We start from the raw sequence: 8495 nt of genomic DNA, 5'->3' as shown, positions 1-8495 counted from the left end.
TCCCTCACTAAGGAAAGATCCAAAAAGGGTTGCATTTTAATCTTTTACTCTTTTGGGGATTGTAACACCAATCGATATAAGAGCACCTGCTCTGATACCACTTGTTGCCCAAGGAGACAACCCAAGAGGGGGGGTGAATTGGATTTTAATTAATTATTGACAAATTAAAACTTAATGAGTAATTAATTAAATCTATTGCAAGCAGGTTAAATAGATTACTAGATGTAGTGAATGGAGAGAGTGGAAGAGACAGTTAATCAATACAAACATAAGAGATTTTATAGTGGTTCGGAGCCAACTCTTGCTCCTACGTCCACTCCCCAAGCTGCACTTAGGAGTTCACTATAATTCCTAGGATTATAGCCGATTGTTTTACAAGTTCACAATTCAACTTGTTGTTTTCGCGAGATCATAACGAACTCGGTCGGTTTTCACAGGCTCACCGACTAGAACCATCCGATTATTTTTTTCGGGATCACAATTAAACCCTTACACCGTTGGTTTTAACTTTGGCTCACCAACAAATCTTACCATCCTTGATTCAATCCCCTGATTGAATCAAGTAAGAAAAACAGTTTGGGAAAATCACAAGGAAAGCTTCTATAAAGCAAATGTGAACAATATTAATAGAGAAAGGTTAGAAGCCCTCAAACAGATTTCGAAAGGAAAAGTAGGGGCTTCTCGATTTTTGAGTCTCCTCTTGAATGCACAGAAGATTGAATGACAGTAGTAGAGCCTTAATTGCGAAGGAAGTACTTGTTGGGTTGAGTTGAATGCACTTCTTCCTTCTTTTGCTTGTATTTTCTCTCTAGAGGATCTTGGTGGTTGAAAAGCTTTAATGTACACAATGGAATAGCTCAATCCTTGTCTACTACTGTTTACTCTGGCTATTTAAACTGTTTCCTACGGAAAATAGCCGTTAGATACTGATTTGTAGCCGTTCTATACAGTCTGCACATCCTGACAATGTATCCGTTGGGGTTGGAGTCGACTCGCTCGATCTGGAGTCGACTTGGCTGTTGTTGGAGTCGACTCATCTTCACTGAAGATGACTCACCCACTGTTCAGAATTTGAATTAAAATGCTGTCCCGTTCTGGAGTCGACTCGGATCAAACCTGAAGTCGACTCGCCAATATCTGGAGATGACTCGGCACTTTTGGAGACGGCTCGTTCTCAGGATTCCAGAAATCCATTTCTCTGCTTTTCTCTCTCGAGTCGACTCGGGTTCTCTTGGAGTCGACTCGACTCTCAGAGTCCAAAAAGCCGATCCTCTGTCTGTTGATCTGAACTGCCTCGGAGTCGACTCGAATCTTGTTGGAGTCGACTCGGCTGACTTGGGAGTCGATTCTGGAATACTTGGAGTCGATTCGTTCACAGAGTCTCCGAAAATGGTTCTCTGCCTTTTGGACTTGCTTTCCTTTGGGAGTCGACTCGGACATAACTGGGAGTCGACTCGCCAAACATCAGAGTCGACTAGTAACCTTCTCGAGTCGACTCGGTAACAGGGTCTAAAAATCATCGTTCTGTCTTTCTGTCTGTTACCCTTTGGAGTCGACTCGGAACCGTCGGAAGTCGACTCGGCAAGCATCGGAGTCGACTCGAAATCTTCGGAGTCGACTCGGTGACAGGGTCTGAAATTCATCTTTCTGTCCTTCTGTTTGTTCTCAGTCGGAGTCGACTCGTAGTGTACCGGAGTCGACTCGTAGTGTACCGGAGTCGACTCGAGATTGTGCCAGAACCTCTGAAACACTTAGAGTCGACTCGCAATCTTCCGGAGTCGACTCGAGCTTCAGACTTTGGTTCAATTGAGTTCAATCACTTAGCCAAATTACTTTGAACCAAGGCTCGATGCTCTTAAAGATAAATTCACATATATTCGTCTGAAACACTAGATTGAATTCATTAATACAACATGAAATATACTCAAATGCTTTGAGCTCATCAAAATCAAATAGGGGTATAATCAATCACTCCACATCAGATAAATTTTCTGCGGCATGTGTGATGGGGACATCAACTAGGCCACCATTTTATTTGCATATTTGTTTTATTTTATTTCTGGGTTTATTTGTATTTTAGGGCTTATTTGTGTTATTTGTGGGCTTGTTAGGATTTATTTTCATGATTAGGATTTAATGAAGGTTTAACAATTTTTCCCCCATGTCTTCTCCTCCTCTTCCTCTTTCTCTTCTCCCTCTTCTCTTCCTCTTCCTCATTCTTTTCTCCCTCTTCTTCTGTTTCCATCTTAAAGCTACAACGTACAGCAATCCCAACAGTACATTCTCATCACTGCAGCCATTTCTCTCTCCTGGTTCGGCATCAACTTGGTATCAGAGCTACGGCTTTGCCCCTGCTGCCAAAGCCCCGATCCAGACCTTAGTTTTTCCGTGGGCTGCCTTCACGTGAAGACGGCGTTGGGCACTGTCTTCTCCCGGCCTCTTCTTCCAAACCGAGATCCAACAGAAGAACACAAAAAAAAGAAATTCTTTCTTCCCTCTCTCGGTTCTCACACAAGGAACAGGAAAAAATCCCTTAGCCAGGTCCACCCCACCCGTCATCACACCCGCACCCACCGCCACCACCAGCGCCGCCAGCAGCGCCGAGCCACTGTCGAACGTTCTCGCCGCCGCAGCTGCCCAGTGAAGGCTCGAGCCCGCCGTCAGAGGAGCCATATCCCCACGGAAACGTCGTCGCCTGGGTTCTCGTGCCTGTTGATGCCACCCGTGGCTGCCGTGGTCAGCCGCCTCTTGCCGCCGCAAGCTTCGCCGCCGCAGCCGCGACCTCCACCCCGTCCCGCTGGCCGCCAAGCCTGCGGCAACCACTCCTACGCTCCACAGCCGCTGCATCGCGCCACAAAAAAAGCGCCACCAGCCGGATCCCGTGATCGGCCACCGCCCGTCGCCGTAGATCCTAGAGCCCCGGCCTCCACCATCGCCATGAAGATCGGAGCCCTCTCCCGAAACTATCGGGAAGTTGAAGAAAGTATTAACGGATAAGTCATAAAACCCGTTAACCCGAATCCGATAGCCCAGATCTGAAAAAAAAGAGAAAAAAAGGAAAAAAAAAGAAAACCTTTGCACGTGACTGCACGTGCATGCAAAAAAAAAAAAAACCTACCTGTTTATCTTCCCTGATCAGCCGCCCCTCGCCGTGCCTTTGTCGAGCTGCGCCACCACGCCCGCCGCCGTGCGACTCCTCCTTCGGGCGCCTCCTTCCTGCGGTCGGCTGCAGACGATCGAAGCCGACCGCCACCGAGCGTCGACGACGCCCTCCCCGCCGATCCGCGCCTTCACCGTCGAGCCGAGCTCCGCCTCCTCTTTCGAGCCGCCGCCACTGCTGCCATCCACCGTTTCTGCGTCGCCTCTGAAAGAGTAGATGCCCTATAAGCCAATCATTTGATGGGTTTTTCTTTGTAATCCTCCAAATCATGTACTTTGACACTCGATATATATCAATAAAGGCATTGTGTTTTATCATTTGCTGCTTATCTATTTTATTATTGGATGATGAACTCCATAAATTAGGACATTGGTTTTAAGGGTTATGATGAGATCATACCAGTGAGACCTAAAATCGTAAAATCCTAATTTAGAATATTCCCAGTCAAATTGGTATATTGAGTCGGGGATCAATATTACCGGAAAGACTGGCACATCTTATGTATGCTCAATGTAGAGGGTGATTGATCTCACAATCACTTGTGTGAGACACTAATACAAAGATGTGGGTGCTCATTAGAGGAATGAGTTCACTGAAATGACCAGCCATGAGAACATCTTATAGATTCTTACTTAATTATCAAAAGATGGTTCTCATAGTGGGAGTTGTGCAAGTGATCCTTAGACCTGAGATCACCATGGTACCTTGTGCACTTGAAGCTATGTTTTGGTTTACCCTCATTCACGACATTGTGTTGTGTACGGAATATTCTGGATATGGTGGATTTTGTACGAAGGTTGTGAGTAGGTCAACAAGGAATCAGTCACTTCTAGTAAGAGAAGGTAACATCCTACTTACTCTAATCTTATGATGATTCACGAAGCCTTTGATCAAAGCAAAATGAATATTAGAAAGAGTTTCTAATGTTTCATTGTTTGAATTATCATATAAAAGATTGAGAGAGACATGAATAAGTGATTGAGTTTGATATTGATCCATACTCGAGCACTTATTCAGGATGTAGTATGACTGAGGGATTGAATTGCACAGTAACTTTCCACTGAAGGGTATGTTTGGATTTGTCCAATACATTCCTCATCTTCCGGGTAGACATGATACGTTGCTAGACGTCAATCATGTCTTGTGGGTTGATCGGATCAAAGAGTTTGATTAGATCAAAGCATCAGAAAGGTTCTGATTGCTAAGTCAGGTTTAGCACTAAATTGAACCTAAATTGGATTAGAGGTATTCTAATCAGGTTAGGTCAACTTGCACCTGCACCTACTGCTGGCTAAGATAAGGAACCCAATGGGTCACACACAAGGGAATTGATCAAGGGTCTAATTGGATTAGATCATGTTTGCAAGATGAACATGCTAGCACGTGTTGCAAACCCTAGCTCCTGATTCAAATTAAATTCGAATATGATTCTTAGATTTGGTTGATCTAATATGATTAGATCATGACCTAATATGGGTTAGCCAAGAGTTGAAACCCATTTGGCTTTAATTAGACCTGATTTGATTAGGTTTAATGTTTTCTTTAAGTTGGTTAAACCCAATTGGATTGGGTTTGATAGGGCCTTCACTTCTGGACCATTGGATCGCTTCCTGAATGAAGGATCTGGTCCACTGGTTGGCGCCTTCATCTGGACCATTGGATGGCTTTCTGGATGAAGGATCTGGTCCACTGGTTAGCGCCTGAATCTGGACCACTGGATGGCTCTCTGGATGAAAGATCTGGACTGTTGCTCAGCGCCTGAATCTGGACCACTGGATGGCTCTCTGGATGAAAGATCTGGACCGTTGCTCAGCGCCTGAATCTGGACCATCGGTGATGGCATCTTACTTCTGGACCATTGGATGGCACCCTGGATGATGATGTCTTGATCTGGACCATTAGATGGCACCTAGATCTGGACCATTGGCTTTGGTTCACTGCATTTGGGCCCTTGGATCATCAGGATTTAAGAGGGAGATGTGAGAAAGAAGTTGATACACCCTTCTCCTTAGCACCCCATCATGATGGGATGCATCTCTTGGCACATGCCTCATCATGATGAGGTGTGTGGATGGGATGCATCCCTTTATGATGCATCCCTCCATCTCTTATAAATAAGGAGGTGCCTTGGGGTTCTAAAGATCATCCAAGAAAAAGCCTTTCCTTCTCTCTCCCTTATCCCTTCTTTCTTACAAGTCTCTCTCTTTTGTCCTAACCCAAGACAAGAGGGTCTTCTTTAGGACAAAAAGGCTAGTGAATGTTTTAGAGGTAGAAAGGAAGAAGGAAGTGAAGGAAAATCAGCCAATTAAATCCTTTGGAAGGATTGAACAATTAGAATCAAGTTTTGGTGGAGCTAGAGTCTTGAACCCATTCCTGTGTGGATCAACATCGGAGGGTGAACATTTGGGCACCTTAGGACATCTTCAGATATATTGGATATAGCGTGATAGGTATTCTTCTATACCAAGATTATATTTTCTATATTATTTGGTTATACTATTAAGGCGATCTTGGCTTATTAGGGTTTCATATAATGGGTTTTATAAGAAAATTTTATAATTCCGTATCTTCCGCTGCGCCCTAGGGCACTGGAAAACCCTAACAGTGGTATCAGAGCCACCCTTAATCAGTTTAACCAAATGATAATACATGCTATTATCTTGATGCTATGAGATAGCTAGGTTGTTTGTATGCATGATTAGTTTATGCTATGAGATAGTGTTATATTCATGTTGTAGCACAGTATAATTGCTAGTACTAAATTATAGAATGTACAATGAGACCAATATAGTAGTATGAAAACTTTGGGCTGACCCATTCTGAAACAATCGACTCAGTTGGTGTCTAGAAAGGAAGCCACAGGTGGTTACTTAATTAGGACCTCACTCTCTGAGTGAGGGGTGCCTCCCACCCGCTTTCCTGGCCAATTATTTGATTGTCCTTTATGGTTGAGCTTAATGTTAGTAAGATACTACTATTTGAAAGCCCTCACTAAATTCATAATTAAGTCGTAGTGTTAATTGCTTTAAGCTGAGCCATTCTGAATCAATTGACTAAGTTGGTGTCTAGGAAAGAGGCTACAGGTGGTTATTTAATTAGGACCTTACTAAGTAAGGAGAGCCTCCCATCTGCTTACCTGGCCAACTATTTGATTGACCTCCATGGAAAAGCTAATTGCTGATATAACACTATAAAGGTCCTTCCTTCATGCTTAGATATTATTATGTCAATATCTACGCTAGCTTGTTGTGATTCCCACAAGGCTAGTATTAGGGATTGATATTGTAATATCTTGGTGCATATGATAAATATGGCATATTTTAATATGTTGCCTTGTTGTGATTCCCACAAGGGCAGCATTATTCAAATAAGACTGTATAAAAATGAAGGGTTTGACTTAACTAGACACAATAGTTTGTTGTGATTCCCACAAGACTATATGTGTGCTAGAGGACAGAATAAAGTTGGGAATTGCATGGGATGCAATTGGAAAGAGTTTCCTACCTTTGAACTTATAAGGGCTTGTTGTGATTCCCACAAGGTCTTTTATAAGGAATTTGGATCTCAACCCCACTAAGAAAATTAGTATTTTCTCGTTCATCATACTTGAGGGTTATGATATTCGACAAAAATAGTGGGAGTAACAATTAGATAAAAGTCCTTGTCTGATTGAATACATGTCATCATGATTGGTCTGCTTATATTAGTGTTCTTTGTAATTATAGATTAATTCTGCAAAAATGGCATCTTCACTCTCACTTAGAGGTATCTTAGATACAAACAAATTGACTGGTCCCAACTATGTGGATTGGTTGAGAAATTTAAAGATTGTTCTCACACAAGAAAAACTTTCCTACATTCTTGAAACCCCTGACCTAGGGTCAGCAGGGGAAGATGCAACTGAGGAGGAATTGGCCACATATCGTATGTGGAAAAATGATAGTTTGACTGTCAAATGTATCATGCTTGCTTCTATGAATAATGAATTGCAGAGGCAGCATGATAGCATGGATACTCACTCCATACTCCTTAACTTAAAGGAGTTATATGGTGAGCAGAGCAGAACTGCTAGATATGAGATATCTAAACAGTTGTTCCGTGCTAGAATGATCGAGGGATCATCTGTGCAAGACCACTGTTTAAAGGTTATAGACTTAATCACTCGATTAAGTCAACTTGGTTTTGCTTTGGACAGTGAGCTCAGTCAGGATTTGATCCTGCAATCACTACCCGACTCATTCTCGCAGTTTGTCGTGAATTATCACATGAACAAACTGAATTCCTCCCTGCCTGAGCTTCTAAATATGCTGAAAACAGCAGAGTCTCACATCAAGAAGGACAAGGGTCCGATCCTTCTTGTTGGTGAGAGCTCAAAGAAGAAGTCGGGCAACAAGGGTTCAAAGAAAAAACTAAACCTAAGAGTCGCATCAAAAAGAAGAAGGGAAAGAAAATCTCTGGACCCGGTACCTGTTTCCACTGTGGCAAGACGGGGCATTGGAAAAGGAACTGCAAGAGCTTTCTTGCAAGTGTGAAGCCTGATGCAAGTGTTGCATCAAAAGGTATGTTTTTATTACATGCCAATATGACATTAAGTTCTTCTGATTCTAATGCATGGGTATTGGATACCGGTTGTGGTTCTCACATATGCAAATCTTTGCATGGACTGCAGAAAATTAGAAGACTGAAGAAAGATGACTTCGAGCTATATGGCGCTGGAGGAGAATCCATCCAGGCTGAAGCTGTTGGCACCTACATACTGGAGCTACCCTCCGGAAAGTTCTTGAAGCTAGAAGACTGTTATTTTATGCCAAAAATCATTAGAAATGTAATTTCAATTCCTTTGTTGCTTAAGAAAGGATTCGAAATAAATGGAAAGAGCAATGGTTGCTCTATTTCTTTATCTAATGAGTATTATTGTCATGGCACTATGGAAAATGGTCTTTTAGTATTATGTCTTAATAATGTTATGTTTCATATTGGCAAAGATAATAAAAGAAAAAGAGAAAATATTAATAATACCCTCCTCTGGCATTACCGATTAGGTCATATTAGTGAGACAAGGTTACATAAGTTGTATAAAGATAAATTCTTTGACCCTTATGATTTTGAATCATTAGGAACTTGTGAATCTTGTCTTATGGGTAAAATGACCAAGTCTCCATTCTCGGGACATGGAGAAAGGGCAAGTGAGTTGTTAGAACTCGTACACACTGATGTGTGCGGTCCTATGTCAACTCAAGCTAGAGATGGATACTCTTACTTCATCACATTTACTGATGACTTATCAAGGTTCGGTTTTGTGTATCTAATGAAACATAAATCCAAAGCCTTTGAT

The sequence above is a fragment of the Phoenix dactylifera genome, chromosome 4 (genome assembly GCF_051530095.1).
Source record: "Phoenix dactylifera cultivar Ajwa chromosome 4, Ajwa_hap1_PhDact_Kaust_v1.1, whole genome shotgun sequence".
Lineage (NCBI taxonomy): Eukaryota > Viridiplantae > Streptophyta > Magnoliopsida > Arecales > Arecaceae > Phoenix > Phoenix dactylifera.
Note: the sequence above shows the minus strand (reverse complement) of the source record.